The following is a 19,296-nucleotide window of genomic DNA, read 5'->3' on the forward strand; positions in this document are numbered from 1 at the left end:
AGTTTTTGAACACATGCAGTCTGGCTCCAGTGTCTGTAGTCTAAACTAGTGTATTTTACTCCAAGTCAGTGCATTTTTCTGCCTCAAAAACCAAACGTTAAAATAGTTTTCAGAGTTAAAGGAAAAACAATCTATTTGGATATCTAGCTAAATTATAGATCTAAGCACCACATCCATAGGCCAAGTCTTTAGAATTTGTGATGCAAAACACCTTTAGAAACATTAAACTACAAGTTAGTGTGATGAGACTTAATCTTTTAAACAATGATAAAATATAAATCAGGAATGTAACTAAAAATGTTCAAAGTAAAAAGTATTATTCAAAAAGCACCTATCCACTGAAATAACTTTCTAACATGTTAAGAACTTATTGGTGGGTAGCAAAGTATGGGGAATATTCATATTCTAGTTCTTTAGTATATTTATTTTCATAACTAATAATCAGACAATTTCTCTCATAGTTAAAAAATATTGAAGTTAGTTCTGTTCCCCCTCTGCTTCTGATCTCTATTTTCTAGGCTGACTTTCATATCTTGACTAGGGCAGCAATGCAGTTCAATTTACTCCCTGCATTCCACTTACAAGTCTGTTCATTATCCAAATTTTAGCATTTTTTTGGTCTAATAGTTGTACCAACCATTAACAGTCTTTGTTTCATTTCAACCTTTACAATTGCATCCCCCACCCTTTTTTTTGGTGGGGAAAAGGTGTGTACAGACTGCTTTGAGAACCTGTTATAGAAAGAAGCACACCTGAACGGTGTTAGTGTATAACTTTAAGGAGTTTAGAATGCCCACCCTCTAAATCTCACCAATCTAACTCAGGTTAAAAAAATATTGCTATATGTTTATTATGTTTACAACATAGTAGATATAAGGAATACATACACAATATAACAGAAGATGTGAACTGCAAGAGAAAGTCTCCAGGTACCCACATGGCACAATGTAGGATTTTATTTATTTACAAATATAAAACCCATAGCCAAAACCCAAATGAAGCATGCCTAACTATTTAAGATAAAAATAACATTTGATTATGTTTTCAGGAAAAAAAAATGGAAAGAAGAAAATGAGAAAACAAATCATTCTTGTCTTTTGTTTTTGTTAATCCTCACCCAAGGATATTTTTCCATTGATTTTTAGATAGATTGGAAGAGAGGGAAGGAAAGAGAAAGAGAGAGATAAAAAAAAAAACATCGATGTGAGAAAGGCACATTAATTGGTTGCCTCTCACATGACCCCAACTGCAACCCAGGCATAAATCCTTGACCAGGAATCGAACTGGAACCCTTCAGTCCGTGGGTGGACACACTAACCACTGAGCCAAACGTGGCAGGGCTTGTGTTTTAAATGGAATGACCATTAGGAAAGGGGGTTCAAGGAACTATTCACTTTATATAAAATACTGAACATTACTCTTATCTACAGTGACTTGTACTTGTACTGTATATAGAATTTACAATGCTGATAAGAAATCTAAATAAAAAACCTTTACAAATTTAAAAAATATATAAATATGAATATGTACCAATAACTATCATAAAACTCTCTTCCATTCTTTTTTTTTTTTTAATCCTCACCAGAGGATATTTTTCCATTTATACTCAGATAGAGTGGGAGAGTGGGAGAGAGAGAGAGAATCGATGTGAGAGAGATACATTGACTGGTTGCTTCCTGCACAACCCTAACCAAGGCCAGGGATGAACTGCAACCAAGGTACGTGCCCTTGGCCGGAACTGAACCTGTGACTCTTTGGTCCATGGGCTAACGTTCTAACCGCTGAGCCAAACCGGCCAGGGCCTCTCTCCCATTTTTGAGCTTCAAATATATTCTAATTTTGTTGTCTCCTTAAATAACACTGTCCTTTGCAAGACACTGCCATTTTTAAAGAGATGTAAAAGGACCTATTATAAAAAAAGACTAATCTCAAGTATCTCTGAAAATATTTGGTGTGAATAAAAGCTTATCTATTTTCAGAACACTGGTCTGGACTTTGGCCTTTAACCTTGTACATGTAATCAAAAGTCCTATAAAACGGTCTACTTGGCCAACTGTGTCAATGTTCATTTCTATATTTGAAATTATGTATTATAATATGTAACATAATAAAAAAATACTAAGATATAAAGAATATTGCCATCCATTAGCGGCACCTACTTACTGAAAATTTTCAATACAAATTTAATGCAGACATTTCAGAAAATGAAGAAAAATGTAATGATGATGATGAACAGGAAGAGTGCTAATATTTCTTACTGTTTATTTTGCTTGAGCTAAGCACTTGGCATAGCATTTAAATTTAGCATTGCATTTAAATGCAACTATTTTATTTAATCTTAATCCTATGAGATAGACTCATCATTTAAAAAGGCCTATTTTTTACCACAATTTGAAGGATTTAGGATATCAAAGTTACATGTAGTCACACAGCCAGTAGGTGACAGAATAAGAAATTAAATCTAGAAAGTCCAGAACCTGAGTTCTCGTTCACTAATGTAGTGAACCAAGAAAGAAAATTAAAACCTACTGTAATCCCACCAACCAGATACAACCACTGCTGACATGAGCATTATTTCACCAATCCCACTCTCTCCTCTGATTTCCCAACAATTCCAATTCTCTCCCTCTTTAGGCAACCAATGTTAGTTTGGTGAATTCTTCTAGACATTTTCCCCTATGAATGTGTTCTCATGTATTTATACACATACATATTTAATTTGTTAAACTGCAGAAAGAACATCATGCTATATATATAATATTGCTGTGACAGGAAATTAAAACACAGAGATGCTTCATGACATGTTTAAGATCACAAGACTAGTAAGGGGAAAATGAAAATTGAAACACCGTAAGACACATTTAACTCAAAATGATTCTAAATCTTTACATCTTTCCCCCCTGATTATTTAGAAAACATTTTAAGATCTTGTGCTAGCCCTCAGGATTATCACTATAATAACAAAATTAGTTAACATTTATGAGCATTTACTATGAACCAAGCATTCTCCTAAGTACATTTTATTTATTTATTTATTTATTTAATCTTCACCAGAGGATATTTTTTGCATTTATATTCAGATAGAGCAGGAGGGGGAGAGGAAGGAAGAGAGAGAGAGAGAAACATTGACACGAGAGAGACACATTGAGTGGTTGCCACCCACACGACCCCAACTGGGGCCAGGGACAAACTGCAACCGAGGTACGTGTCCTTAGCGGGAACCAAACCTGGGTCTCTCTGGTCCATGGGCCAATGCTGTAACCACTGAGCAAAACTGGTGAGGGCTGTACATTGTATTTATTAATGTAAAATTATTATCCCTGCTTTTACAGATGAGGAAACTGAGGTTTAGAAAGGTTAAGTGACTTGCCTAAAATCACACAGCTAATAAGTAATGCTGCGGGCAGAAAAGCTGGCGTGTAGGGTATTTGGGGAATTGTTTTATTGAAATCACTGATATCAATTAGGTGCCCTAAAAAACACAATCCTGTCTCATACTTGTGACCCTACACAGATCACTTAAATTCCCTAGGTCTTTATTTCCCACTATAAGATGATTATCAAACACAATTCACTTATCCTCTACCTTGGTTGGTCAGTTATGTAACATCATCAGTCACCTCCATGGTTTCAGTTGCAGAACCAAAGCATACTGTTTACTTGTATTTTTTTCACATTTTTCTACATAAAACAAATCTGAGTTGAGGAAAGTAAATCTTAAATTAGGTATTCTAGAATCTAATGCTATATAGACTGAATTTCTCAATTTATTAAACGAATATTCTGGATCAACAGCTATATCCCAGTGCAGCTTTCCCTAAACTTTACAGACCACATATCAATTATTTGCTCTGGGTTGATCCACAATTTCTTTTTACATGTAGGACAACAATGAAAACTAGAAATGGGAACACAGATACCAGGTACAAAAAGACAAACCAAGAAAAAGATATGTTCGTTTCTCAGACACAAAAGCTTTATTCTTCCTTCCTTTATTTTTTGCTATGTGCCCCTAGTGGGAACTGAACCCGGGACTTTCTGGTCCGCAGGCCAACGCTCCAACTACTGAACCAAACGGGCCAGGGCTAGCCTTATTCTTCTAACCTAAAATACAGGCAATCAAAGGTTTAAGTTTAGAAAATACAGAAACAACGTCACCAATTACTCCTCAGAAGTTAATAACGGAATGCACCCTACAGACTTCAAGCACTATTCACTGGACAAGCAGTGGACAATGCTGTAAGCAGTCTGCAGCAGCCCTGTAACCCAGCTGGTTCTCTAAGTGTGAAAATTCAACCAGCAGCTTCAGCATCACGTTGGATTTTGTTAGAAAAGCAAATTCTCAACCCATCCCAGGCTTACTGAATCAGAAATTCTGGGAATGGGCCCAGCAATTTATGTTTGAACAAGTCCTTCAGGTAATTCTGAAGCATGCTAAGATTTGAGAACCACTGCTCTAACCTTTGTGAGATACACTATTTTCCTAAATTTGCATGTAATAATAAATAAAGCAGGTAGATAAGAAGACATTAGAATACTTGCTTTAATTGCATTATGTATACAATACATAATATGTATACAATACAATAAAATATGGTTATTTACATTTGTTAGTATATCCTATGCAAGAGAAATTTAAAAAGAATGAATTGTTATTTGTTTGCTTTATGAGTGTACTGAATTCATTTGTTTATTGTTAATTTTTGGTACCATGTAGAAGATAATAGCTTTAATCCTCAGGTTATTACTCTGAGTAGAAACTTATCTTCAGAGGTTTTAATAACTTAAGAGTAAATCACTAAGAAGGTTTGTGCTTTAAACCTATTTCAGATAAGAAAAGTACAGCCTACAGAGCATGGCAATTAACCTTTTGACAACATGTTTTAATTTCTTTCTGGCTTTCTGGAAATCTAAACTGAGGTTTAGTTTTGTTCAATTCCAATTTAGCAAAGAATTCATGCTTGTAGAAAATATATGTAAATAATAACTTGGATAAGATTCTTCACAGTGATTTAGCAATGGCATTCCAACAAACAGCAGCTACCTTGCTTCTTGACAGTAACAATAGATATTAAGGGTGTCAGATGGGCAATCAGAAAGTAAAAGATTAGTCTCCTTTTAAATCATTCTGATTTACAAATCTGGAAAAGAAAAAGCCTCTGACAGGGTGTCTATTCCAAAACTCAATGCAGGAATAGGGAATTAGTGCATCTATTTTACTTTATTACACCAAAATTGTGTGAACAAATGCAAAGCATTTGCCCAAGAAGTATTACAATACCTCAAAACATAAAAGAGAGTCTTTTAACAGTATGCTACAGTGCCATTTAAAAGGCTGTTTTGTTCCTTTTATAAAAAGAAAAGCTGGTTCCTAATACATATCTACTGAGATTGACTAAAAAAATGAATATGCATCTACAACAGTGGATGAAGCCTAAGGTTCTAAACCCTGAAAGTGAAATCCCCAAGTCTTTCAATATTCAAAACTGATCTATAAAATCAAATGTATCTGATTAGGTTTTGCCTATTGTCTTTTTTTTTTTCTTAAACATGTTTTATCTAGGTTCAGAAGTGGGTTAGGGTTAGGGTTAGTGTATCCTGACATTTCAGATGAGAGCTACTGATATCTTCCCTAGAAGTAGAAAATGATTTGATTCTGCCTGACTCCCAATGCTATAAATATGTAGTGGTTGCATTCACTGTAGTTTATCTTTAATTTTAATGAATAGGAATAAACAAAGACCTAAAATCAAGTCTTCTGAGGTCCTGTACTGAAGCTCTGATCTGTATACTCAACTAGAGCTGTGAACATTTCTGACACAGCTCTATAGACTCACTGTAGAGTGAGTGTAAAGGATGTTGCCAGGCAACTCATCTAAGTTTAGAAGAATCTAAGCACTGATAATGACTCTGTCTCAGTTTGGCTCCCACACAAGACGGGTTTTACTGAACTCCCACATGTGTTTACAGGCCATTCATGGGAAGAGATGTTTCTAAAAGTGATGGTCCAGGAGTCCAAATCAGGAACCTAGAATGTTTTTCTAATTCAAGTTTAACATTTCCAACATCACAACTATTTTCTATAACTGTCCAGAAATCCAATAGAGTTAGGCAAAGTAGGTCACATGTAGAGGGCTAGTGTTGAATGAACATTTTTATTCGTATCTTTAACATTCCTGTTTGCACATGGCGAAAGCAAAATTTCTTCAAGTATCCCAAATCGTGAAAATCATCCTGAAAACCATTTATCTACCACAATTACTTTAATTCTTTTGAAAATTATCTTTGAAATTTTTTTCAATACTTACTCTCATTAATATCAACAGTCGAAAGGATGTTCAGTAAAAACTATGTTCTAATAAGAAAAATATGCAATCAGTTGCAAAAGAGGTAATAGATATGTTTTTATAAATAGAATACATGAAAAATACTGCTCTGCTGGATGGGCCTGATCCAAATCTCCCTCTTTCAAAGCAGACACTTTGCATGCATGCTTACCAGGGCAGTATGCATCCACATCCAGTTTCTGAGCTGAAGAGAGGGTTGGTGAGCCAAGCTCGGATTCTGGAATTCGTGGACTCTCAACAAACTTTGCCTTCCTCAGAGGGGCTAAGGACAAAAAAAAGAGACAGAGAGAGAGGGAGAGGAAAGAAAAAGGTGGGGGTGGGAAGGAAGGAAGGAAGGAAGGAAGGAAGGAAGGAAGGAAGGAAGGAAGGAAGGAAGGAAGGAAGGAAGGAAGGAGAGAAACAGAGGGAAAGAGAAACATAGAGGGGTCATGAGTAAGGGGAACAGCAGGCAACAGATGGAAGCACTTAAATGAACGACACACTGTCAGACTCAGATCAGGTTACCCTATTCTTTTGTGCCAAAAAAAAAAAATTGCATTCTTCATAGAGGAGATGGGTCTTGTTAAAAAGTCACTGCAAACTAGAAAAGCTAAAATCTAATAATCAAAACTTTAAGCAGAAGTTGTAGTTGTCTATAATCTTCAGCTATTTCTCTTTATAAAGCAAAGAGCTTTCTTATTTGTCTTTCTTTGTCATTAAATACAGGTACTAACTGAGGAAAGTATAGGACTAAGTTTTAGGATTTTGTTTACAATAATTGTAATCAAAGGTTTTCTTTATTCACAAATAACTATTATAATACTCAGTTGTGATATATACCATAAGTAGAATTAATCTACCTCACTTAATGAGAAAATTAATCATTTGACTGTTCAGCTATTGATGTAAAAAGTCAAAACTGTTAGTGGACTAAGATATTAATGAGGCCATGCCAGTTTGACACTGGATGCTAAACAGATATGATTTAGTTACAAATATAATCATGTGATCTATGGAACAGTAATATTCCATGTCATGCAATCCAATCATTCTTGTAAAGAATGAAATATAAAATATAATTCATAAATTGAAAGCTTTACTTATTGAAAGCTCACATAAATTTTACTTACTAATCTTTAGGGCTAAGTGTTAGACACTGATAATATACATTTAAATAATCAGTTAATATATTAAAAGTTTGAAATATGAAGATTGCTTTGGTACCTGTACTTTCAAACTGAGTTATATTAAATAAACTATAATAGGGTGAAAGTGTTTAGCATAGTATCAAAAGTATCAGTTGAATCTGAAGTTGATTTTTTTTTTTTTCCTCACCCGAGGACATTTTCCCATTTTTTCGTTCAGGTAGAGTGGGAGGGAGAGAGAGAAACATCGACGTGAAAGGAACACATCGAGTGGCTGCCACCCGCACGACCGACCAGGGCCGGGGACAAACTGCAACCGAGGTACGTGCCCTTAGCGGGAACCGAACCCAGGTCTCTCAGGACCACAGGTCGACGCTCTAACCGCTGAGCCAAACCGGCCAGGGCTGAAGTTGATTTTGTGTGTATTATATATCAGTGTCATAACTATAGGTGTCCCAAGACACTGAGTGCTTAAGATCACATTACTTTTTTCAAAAGTCCCTGCATGTTCTTCAAAATCCTCACCCATTACTGATATAAAACGTTGTCATTATAATGACCAGAATTCTTCTCTAGGGTGAGTGTGTATATTTTAAGCTTCTTTAAAAAAATAAAGCCAGTTACTATCTCCATGGCAACAAAGGCTAAAGGTGCTAACAGTATGGTTTTAAACCAAAAGTAAGGTTTGAAATAGCAGAACTCTCACCTGTGCTAAGAGTGGACCTGTTTTTAAAAATCACAATCACAGATAAATATATCAAGTGATGTATATGCATACCTGCAGGCTACTAATAGCCAATATTAGAATCTCTTTCATCATAATCTCACCAATCAATTAAAAAATAATAAAACAATTTATTTATCCAATATTGTTTAGTATAGGAGAAATCATTATACTTTAATTCTGAAAGCTCTTAGGTCCTTTATAGAATTTTATTAATACACTGTCATGGCAACAGAAAACTATTATGCCTGCTGAGTTCTGACAAACACAGCACTGGTCCCTGCTCAAGGGACTCCATAGATCTAAAAATCTTAGTAACAATTTTCATAATGAAATTTGGGGCTAGCACACAGACAGAGATTAGCAGCTTAAGGTAGATATGTAAGGAAGAAACTGAAGGAGGAAAAGAGAAATTGAGGGAGGTATGAGTAAAATACAAGAATTAAGAGATGGAGTCAAGGGGAAAAATCAGGATCCTAAAGATCTGTGAAGCTCAATGCCTTGTAAACTTCTCTATTTTCCCCTCTAAGAAAACTCCAACTGAAGTTATCTTTAGCATAGCTGATATTTAATTCTTTTTTCTACCTTCATCTCTCCATCCACGGATGCTATACATGCCCAATAATGAATCTGAATTATTCTGTAAGGTAGCTTATAATGTTGCTCTGATCCAATAGAAAGCTAGTGTTATCTGTAAGTCAGTCAAACACAGGCGGTATATTCCACGGCATGACAGACTGTCCAAAAGTCTTAAATACCGCTTGGTGGACAACATAAAAGGCCAACTTTGAAGATGGGACATAATATTTTGTTTGGAAGCCTAGAATTGTAATATACTTCACTGTAAAAAATTGGTATATAAGATGACTCAGGTAAGAGAATTCTAGGTTGAAAGGGTTTACCAGATATTAAAACAAAAGAAGAAATGAAAAATGAAGTGGTTGAAATGAAATGGGTAGAAGGAATCTAAAACCAAACCAGGGATTTTATTGTGATGTTAAGAGATAACAGGAAACTATTGCTCTGAAAAGTGATCTCAACCAATATTGGGAACATGATTCTTGTGCTGTAAGAGACTTGAGTTTGGGAATCTGGCAGAGGTTGAGAGGAAGAATACATACTGGTTCAGAGTTCGTGCTTAGTCATTTCAAATATTTAGGTCTTGGCTCTGGTACTTATTAGTAGTAACAAATAAGCAAGTTAACTTAGCCTCACGGAACATCCGTTTTCTTACAAAGTCATAGGATTGTTATGAGGTTTGTAATTCCAAGCATACAAAGTACTTAGCACAGTGCCTAGATATAGTGATATAGCTCACCTATGGGTTTATTATGACATGGAGTGGGGAGGGCTATACCAATGCAAAACAAAGCAAGCAAGCATTTTTGAGACATAGTATGGAGAAGCAATTTAACCGCATAATAGTGAGGGGTTAGCTGGCTTAGGAATTAAGGGTCTGGGTTCTGAAACCAGAAAGCCTAACTCAGATTCCCATCTCTTCTACTTTTTCCTAGCTGTGAGAACCTTTCTGTGACTAAGTTTCCTTATCAGTTATTTGAGGGTTAATAATAGTACCTACACCATAGGGGTTGCAAGAACAGTGATATTACAAATTATATTTTATAAAAATAATTATTTAAAAATTACTCATAATTTTTCTATGAGAAACACAATAACCCTGTTTTGCAGAGGGGAAAACAGAATCACATGACTTTTCGCCAAAGACCACAGTATTTAAGTAGTAGATCAGACTCATCCAAGTCTTTTGATTTATAATATGGTATATTGTTTCCTTTACAATATAGTTTTTCAAGGTGTAGGACTCATTTTAGGAAGGGATGATTTTAAATGATCTATAAAAATGGCAGTAAGTAGCACTGAATTACATAGTACGTTAGACTTTACTAGTACCGACCAACATCCTGGCCTCCATTCCTTTCTAGGCAGAGGGGTGACTATAACTGCCCTGTGAGGTTTAGGAAGAACTATGTAACTAGTTTTGGTTTATGAAAATAAAAGCAGAGGTGGCTTAGCCCCTATATGATTCTACAGTCTGTCTCTTCCTCTGGCACAAAAATCACAGAGAGGTCTCATTTGAGATGGTGGAGATACAAAATTGAAGCAGCCTGTATTGCTGTGTTAGTGCATGAAGGGCAGCTGTCCTGGAGAGTTGCCCAGGCTTGCTGGGTGAACTAGAAATAGACCTTTGTTGTGTTCTGCCACTGAGATTTTTAAGGTTGGTTGTTATGCTAGCAAAGTCTAGTCTATTTTGACTAATGAAATAGCTACAATGTTATTCCCTTTTCAATTATCTTTCAATCCTTCTGAATATATCAAGAAGAGAATTTTAATGTGGTGCTAATAGTAGCTAATCTTCCTTTTTCACAAAAAAGGAGTTTAGCTCACAACCATTTGAAGGTAAAGTATTTAGCTAGAATTAATGTTCTAGTTAATCTTCTAGATTGTGATATGATTTTCCAATTTGACTAGTAATATAAATTTATTTAAATAGAAACATAAAATTTAAAGAAAATATTAGGTAAAAAAAAATATGATTATAAGAAAGTATGGCAGCCCTGGCTGGTTTGGCTCAGTGGTTAGAGCATTGACCTGTGGTCCCGAGAGACCTGGGTTCGGTTTCCGCTAAGGGCATGTAACTCGGTTGCAGTTTGTCCCCAGCCCTGGTTGGGTTGTGCAGGTGGCAGCCATTCGATGTGTCCCTTTCACGTCGATGTTTCTCTCTCTCTCTCCTCACCCCTCCCTTTCCACTCTATCTGAATGAAAAAAAGAAAGAAAAGAAAGAAAAAGGAAGAAAGGAAAGAAGGAAGGGAGGGAGGGAGGGAAAGTCCTCAGGTGAGGATAAAAAAAAAAAAAAGTACAGCAAAACTCATGAAGCTGCTATGCCAATGAATGAAATCTGAGATACAGTGCTGTGCACCAAGCTATATCTCACTGTGTCCTGTCCATTCTGTGTAGAATTGTCAGCAAAGCATTTAGGTAACTGTATTTAAATTTGTATCAAGTATAAAGAGATAAAGCTGATAAAATATTCTGAGATAGTAAGAACAATCTATTATAATCATAATTGGGATAATGGCTAGGTATTAAAGAGAATCAGGCCCTGGCCGGTTTGGCTCAGGGGTTGGAGCATTGACATGCGGACCAGAGAGTCCCGGGTTTGGTTCCTACTAGGGGCACGTACCCCCCCCCACCCAACAAAAAGACAATCAGGAGATAACAGGTGAAAAGAAGAAAATAAAATGAGTTTTAAAAAAGACTTCTCACTTAAAGTGACTTATGGTTATTTGAGCAATGTAGCAATTTCATTAGATAATTAGAGCAATATCCTCTTAAATTTTTTCCATCTTTTCAAGAGAGGCAATCCAGTTCTGCATACTTATAATAGCCACTGACAGCACAATCAGAGGTCAAAGTGAAGAAAGGAAAAGCACAGAGTGGATCAGTTGTACATAACAGTACACAATCTCTGAAAAACTTATTTCTGTAGACTAGTATGTGGATATAGAAAAGTTTTAGTTACTTTGTTAGAGTGAATCTTGAGGTCATTCTCAGATATGAATTGGAGATTAGTAAATTCTAACACTCACAGTTTCTAAATTGTGCTACCACCCCTCAAAATATGTGAAGGGTCTCATCAAACTCACTCAACAAATTAGGCATAGAAAGAAAAGCTTTGGAAAAATTTGCCTCTGTATATGAAGAAAGAGAAAAGAAAAGATAGATAAGATGAAGAAGAAGATAAAGTATTTCATTTCAGGGAGACAGAAGGAAAAATACAGGTTGCAAGGGATACAGGGACAGGGTGTGGGAATACATAGATTAAAGCAGCTGTTCTAATAGTTCAAGCAGAACAAGAGCTAGCTAGCACCAGAGCCAAAAGAAAGAGAGCAGCGTTTTCATTTGAATGAACTGGTGTACATACAAACTGGTTGAGAAAGACTTAAGTTTCTTAAGCTCACTTTTGGACTTAAATATTTGTACAAATTATGGTCCTCCCCCATAAACATCACTACTGTCATGTTTCCTTTTCGTATTAGGGTAGACCAAGAGCTAAAACAAACAACTCTAAAATCTCAGTGGCTTAATACAATAGACGAGAGTTCTCACTCAATATGAGTGTTCAGTAGGAAACTCCTTATTTTAAAGTCTCAGAGTTCTCTGGTGGATTCTCTGCATCAAGCCAGAGGACAACGGGAAAAAGGAGAAACTGCATATGTGAAGTTTTTATAGCCTAGTCTGGAATTGGTATATATTATTTCTACTCATATTATTCAAAATTCAATCACATGACACACTTATCTGCAAGGAATGCCGGGATATATAGTTGATCTGTATGCCCATGAGAAAAGGAGAAAAGGTTTTGGTGAATGCATAGTATTCTTTGCCATATTCTACATAATAGCTTGGAAATTTGTAAGACTGAGATGCAGTACTAATAAAGCAGCACAGTCTATATAAATTTAACCTTTCTTTCTTTCTTTTTTTAATCCTCACCCGAGGATATTTTTCCATTTTTTGTACAGATAGAGTGGGAGGGAGAGAAAGGAAGGGAGAGAAAGAAACATCGACGTGAAGGGACACATCGAGTGGCTGCCACCTGCACAACCAACCAGGGCCGGGGACAAACTGCAACCGAAGTACGTGCCCTTAGCGGGAACCGAACCCGGGTCTCTCCAGACCGCAGGCTGACGCTCTAACCACTGAGCCAAACTTGCCAGGGCTTAACCTTTCTTTTAAATGAGGCAAACATACATCATTAAAAATTAGTATCAGCCTAAATTTATTTTTTCATTTAAATATAATATCTCTTATTATGCTTTATAGATTAATTATATCTATAAATTAAAACAAATATCATGCTTTTAGATTATAGTACCTAGAATAGTGTCTGGCATATGGTAGCTGGTTAATAATTATTTGCAAATGAAACAGTAAAAAAATCAAAATAAAGACAGGCGTTACAAATAAAGTTTTAATAAAACAAATGTTGTAGAAAGCACTCAGCAGCATATATACTAAAACTGGAAATACAAAGAAGATAAGCATGGCCCCTGCCCAAGGATGACACACAAATTCGTAAAAAGCACTCATGGATAACAAAAATCCTAATCACACTATAAATACCCTCACTGGTTTAGACTTTCATAAACAAACATTATATAAATCATCATTATTATAATCAGACTATAATCATTTAATTTCTAGCTTTAATGACTGGATTATTTTCATTAAAAATTTTGACCAAAATATACAAATAAGGATATAGTTGAGTTACAAACGAAACACTAGAAAAGACACTTTGGCTGCATCCAAGCACCTCCACATTCAACAATATTTGAAGGATGCATTAACAAAAGAAGTCAACATCTCTTTATTCTTGACTTTCACCAGGAAGGCGAGGCAGCTGTTTTCTGACCCTCAAAGGCATATAATTCACTAGCGGATCAGTCTAATCCTTTTGAGCCTTTTTAAAGCTTTGTTTAGGCAGGTGTGAGGTAACTTTTTAACTCTAAGGCTAGTTTAATTTTGCCACCAAAATGTGTCCTTTCTTAGATTTCTACTGAATGCTCATAATGCTTTTATTTTTATTATTTTTATTTTTTTAAGTCAAATGTTTGACTTTTTTTTTTAACCTTTATTGTTGAATGTATTACAGATGTTCCTCATGTTTCCCCCATTGACCCCCTCCTCCCCACTACAGCCCCCCTCCCGCCTTTTCCCACACTGTTGTCTCTGTCTATTGGTTATGCATATAAGTTCTTTGGTTTATTTCTTCCCACCCCACAACCCCTTTCCCTTTGAGGTTTGTCAGTCTAGCAATGAATTTGTACTTATTAATCCCTTCACCTTTTTCACCCATTCCCCCAACCCCCCTCCCATCTGGCAACCAACAAAATGTTCTCTGTATTTATGAGAATGTTTCTGTTCTACCTGTTCATTTTGTTTGCAGATGCCATTGTCGATAGATATGTATTCATTGCCATTTTGTTTGTTCATATATTTTATCTTTTTCTTCAAAAAGACCCTTCATCATTTCATATAATAATGTTTTGGGGGTGATGAACTCCTTTAACTTTTTCTTGTCTGGGAAACTCTTTATATGGCCATTGATTCTAAATGACAGCTTTGCAGGATAGAGTAATCCTGGTTGTAGGTTCTTGCTTTTCATCACTCTGAATATTTCTTGCCACTCCCTTCTGGCCTGCAAAGTTTCTTTTGAGAAATCAGCTGACAGTCTTATGGGAACTCCTTTGTAGGTGACTAACTATTTTTCTCTTGCTGCTTTTAAGATTCTCTCTTTGTCTTGAACCTTTTGCATTTTGATGATGTGCCTTGGTGTGGGCCTCTTGGGGTTCATCTTGTTTGGGACTCTCTGTGCTTCCTGGACTTGTATGTCTGTTTCCTTCACCAAGTTAGGAAAGTTTTCTGCCATTATTGTTTCAAACAGGTTTTCAATTTCTTGTTCTCTGTCTTCTCCTTCTGGCACCCCTGAGATACAAATGTTGGCATGCTTGAAGTTGTCCCAGAGGCTCCTTACACTATCCTCATTTTTTTGGATTCTTTTTTCTTTTTGCTGTCCTGATTGGGCGTTTTTTGCTTCCTTATATTCCAAATCGATGGTTTGCTTCTTGGATTTATGTACTCTATTATTGAATCTGTGTAAATTATTCTTTATTTCAGTTAATGCCTCCTTCATTTCTGACTGTGCATCCATCATTTCTGACTGGTCCTTTTTTATGCTCCTGAGGCCCTCACTAAGTTCAATGAACATCCTTATAAGCAGTATTGTGAACTCAGCATCTGTTAGGTTGCTTATCTCCATTCCGCTTAGTTCTTTTCTTGGGGTTTTGTTCTGTTCTTTCATTTGGGACCTGTTTCTTTGTCTCCTCAATTTGGCTGCCTCCCTGTGTTTGTTTCTGTGTATTACTTAATGAGAGATATGGGGCTATCTGAGACCAGGTGCTGCTTGTTTGAAAGAATTTAGGAAAACCTGAAGCAGGATCCAAGACAGGCCAATCCTATGGTTAAGCAACTGGCAACAGTTTGGGTGGGCCTGAAAGTTGGGTGTGGCGGGGCCTCAGGGAATCACTAGGGCGGGGCTACCAGTGTGAGCCAGGTTGCTGGAGTCCCAGATATGGCGACTATCTGCTGCTCCAGGGAAGGGCTCACCAAAGGAACAAAGGCCTCTGACAGCACGTTTGTCCCGGAGAAAGCCCCCTCTCCAGCCCTCGCTTCAATGCCAAACAGCTCAGTTCTTCCCTGTATGTCTCTGGTGCCTCTCAAGCTGCCTCCCCTCCAAGCTTAGAGGGAGTGAGTATGATAAGTCCATGCCCGGACCCTTTAAGGAGCTGCCTGGGGCTCCAGCTGCCTCAGCCTCCCTGAGCCTCAGTTCCTGCTGGTTTTTCCAGCCAGAAGTTATGGGGACTTCTCTTCCTGGCACTGGAACCCTGAGCAGGGCGTCTGGTGTGGGACGGGGACCCCTTAGTCCTCAGAGAGGACCTTCCCAGCTGAGGTGTCCTCCTGATTTTATCAGCCACACGTGGGTGTGGGACCAGCCCGTCAGCCTCTGCCCCTCCTACCAGTCTCAATGTGGCTGCTGCTTTAATTCCGTATTTGTAGGACTTCCATTCAGCTTGATCTCAGGCGGTTTTGAATGATGGTTGTTCTGTAGTTTAGTTGTAACTTTGATGTGGTTGTGGGAGGACGCGACACTGTGTTTACCTACGCCGCCATCTTGACTGGAAGTCTGAATGCTCTTAATGCTTTTAATAAGATCTCTACACACTCTGGCTGGTCAAAATGGAAAAAAACACACACACACACACACACATAAAAAACCTCCCATTCCTGTGGGAACTCTAGGAATTATTCAGTTTAGAGCTTCCTGGTATTTATTTTTCCTCTATCCTCATGGAATCTCACCTCACCTATGTGCAGCTCATTAAGTTAAAGACTCAAAAAGACCCCTATGCAGAATTTTGTAGTTCTGTTTCTGCTTAGCTGTCTATTCTTCAGTACTCATTCCAGTTGCCTTGGCTTCCTCAATTTCTGATCTCTGTTTCCTCAGATCAACAAGACTGTCATTCTGAGTTCTCCACCATCAGGAGAATACCTTTAGGCAAAAAGTCAGGGTTCACCTAGTTCCCCCCCCCATCCTTTCTCTCAGGGATCTCATTACCATGCTGCCAAATGTCCAGTCTCTGAAAACAGTTGTTTCTATTGGAAGGCAGGTCCAATACTAGTCACTCCATCATAGTGTGAAGAAGTATCTCACTGTTTTAATTTGCCTTTTCCAAATGTTTACTATTCACAACATGGCTGACAAAAGGCAGAACCTTTGTCTTACATATTGATGTAGCCATAGTGATGCTTATAATAGTGTGGACCACAGAGCAAAGTACTATTATTTGTTAAATAAATTAACTATTTATGTTTATCTATATATTTTTGGAGGTATAAGTAATCTGTTTATGTCTTTCATACACTTAGTGGTTAAAGGCCTAATAAAATTGGTGATTCAAAGCCATATCCAAAGTAACTCAAGAGTAAATCTGTTCCTTCCATAAAAGTTCTATTTCCATGCAATTATGCTGTATTACACTAAAGGGTATACTAGATACATTGTTATAAAGATAGACGATACAAGCAATAAATATGGAAACCAACATAGTGCTCCAAAGAAAGAGTTACTGTATAAAAAATTATTGCAATAACTTTTATAACATTCCTACAAGACAATTTTGGTGTTTTCTGGTCTATTGAATAAATTAAATAGAAAATGCCATTTCAAGAAGAAATTGAGATTTAAATTTTTGTTTACCTATATATGTTATTACAAAGAAAAAAGAAAATTGTAACATACAACTCACTGTTATACATTTCATCTCTTTATAGCAGTGAATGGCAAAATTCAGGACGTATGAGATAAAATAAGGCAGTGTAGATTTCAATTATCTTTGCAGATACAAATCAATAATCTGAGTTCAGAAAAGCCTTTTAAATATGCTAACAATACTCAAATGCCAATTAGTTTAATGAAAGTAGATTTCATTTCCACACATCTGAAGAAGCTCTATGGTTTTTAATATAAAAAGGAGTTCCAAATTTAAAAATGTAAAAATTTTGGGTATTTTGGCTTATGTGTGATTATTGGTTTACGAATATAAACAATTCTATATATCTGTCAGGCAAACTTCTGAGTTTAAAGTACCTATGTAATATAACTACTTTTAAATTTAAAATATTACATAAACATGTTTCATCATAGAAGTTAGAAAACACAGGAAGCAAATATAATGCAATTGAAAATTATCAGAATCCTACCTCTGCTAAAGTTTCAGAGCACATGGCCTTTTCTATTATTTTATATAAAATATTAATGCCAACAAAAGCAGCTAAAATGACGAATGCCATAGCTTTCAAAAGGAATGCTTAGACCTTAAAAGTGGCAAGTTTATTCACTGAACAACATTTTACATGAAGTAGACCATATGATGCCTGAGAAGAGTTGTATCTCTAATATGAAACTGAATATTAGCCAGTTTTTTACTAGTTAAATGACTCTCACCTCCTCAAAATATAAAATGTCTCAAACAAATTTTATATATGTAACTTATAAAAAGATAACATATTTACATATGTAATTTATGCAATCATATGGAGAGGACATAATATGACTGTAAAAATGAAGCTAAATGTACTTGTAAATGTTCTAAAAATTAGTTAATATATTCCCATTTCTCTGAAATTAAAGAAAAAAATTTTATCTAGAACCTTTAAACAGAAAATATTATATATGTAATTTATATCTTCTCATCATATGCCTATGAGAAAGTAGAGGGAAATAAATAGAAGGATAAAGAGATGAAGATCGTGCTTAAAAGAAACGACTCTAGCCCTGGCCGGTTTGGCTCAGCGGTTGGAGCGTCGGCCTGTGGTACAGAGAGACCCGGGTTCGGTTCCCGCTAAGGGCATGTACCTCGGTTGCAGTTTGTCCCCGGCCCTGGTTGGTCGTGCGGGTGGCAGCCACTCGATGTGTCCCTTTCACATCGATGTTTCTCTCTCTCTCTCTCCCTCTCCCTCTCTCTCCCTCCCGCTCTATCTGAACAAAAAAAAAAAAAAGGAAAAATGTCCTCGGGTGAGGATAAAAAAAAAAAGAAAAAAGAAACGACTCTAAAGTGAGACTAACATTGCCCTGGCCAGCATGGCTCAGTGGTTAAAGCATCAGCCTGTGCACCAAAGGGTTCGATTCCCAGTCAAGGGCATTTACCTGGGTTCCAGATTCCATCCTTGGCCCCAGTTGGGGCCACATCAGTTTCTCTCTCTCTCTTTCTCTCTCTCTTTTTCTCCTTCTCTCCCTCCCTCCCTTCCACTCACTCTAAAAACAATGGAAAAAATATACTCAGGTGAGGAGTAACAAGAAATAAATAAAATAAAGTGAGACTTGTATTACATGGCCTATACTATGTGGTCTTCAAAAAATTATTCAATTTTCCCAAGCTTGAATTCCACATCTTTAAAATGTGAGCCATATCTCCCTCTTAGAGTTGATATGAGGATTAAATTTAAAAAGCAAAGTGTAGATAAGGCTGAAAAAAGGTATTAATATTTATTATTCTTTGCAAATAGGCAGCTGAAGCACAATGTGCTATTGAAGGCCACAGATTGAGCTTCCCCTGGAACCGCAAACTAAAATATTGATCTTGGATTTATGGATCAATCATAGTGTACACAGTAAGATGCTCTGCACTTCTCTAAACTAAGCAGACTATGTAATAAAAACAATACTGTGCTACTTATTGTAACAATTGAAAGGAACTCATCTTTGTAAAGGAATTAGCATAGTGCCTTGCACAAAAAAATGCGCTCAATACTAGATGTTGTTATTAGATGATGATGATGATAATGATGATATGATAGGTAATGGAGGAAAATGGACATGTACCAAGTAAATTTTAAGATGTAATAAAAATAGTTGGCATCTAGAGAGGATGATTTATGTCATCAAACTGCAAGAAGTAATCTACTCACACATCCTGCCTCAGTTCTGTCTCCCTACCCTCACACCCAAAAGGATAGC

General features: G+C 36.6%; 1 protein-coding gene and 1 non-coding gene across 2 annotated transcripts in view; one reads left to right on the plus strand and one right to left on the minus strand.

The window, feature by feature from the left end:
- TANC2 (tetratricopeptide repeat, ankyrin repeat and coiled-coil containing 2) overlaps window positions 1-19,296 on the minus strand; it is a 273,469-nt gene that overhangs the window by 172,234 nt on the left and 81,939 nt on the right. The window lies entirely within an intron of this gene.
- On the plus strand, window positions 13,211-13,312 carry LOC118635109. The gene has a single exon (XR_004960452.1). It is a non-coding gene; the product is annotated as a U6 spliceosomal RNA (small nuclear RNA).

Source organism: Molossus molossus, unplaced genomic scaffold (assembly GCF_014108415.1).
Source record: "Molossus molossus isolate mMolMol1 unplaced genomic scaffold, mMolMol1.p scaffold_m16_p_19, whole genome shotgun sequence".
In the NCBI taxonomy this organism is placed as follows: Eukaryota; Metazoa; Chordata; class Mammalia; order Chiroptera; family Molossidae; genus Molossus; species Molossus molossus.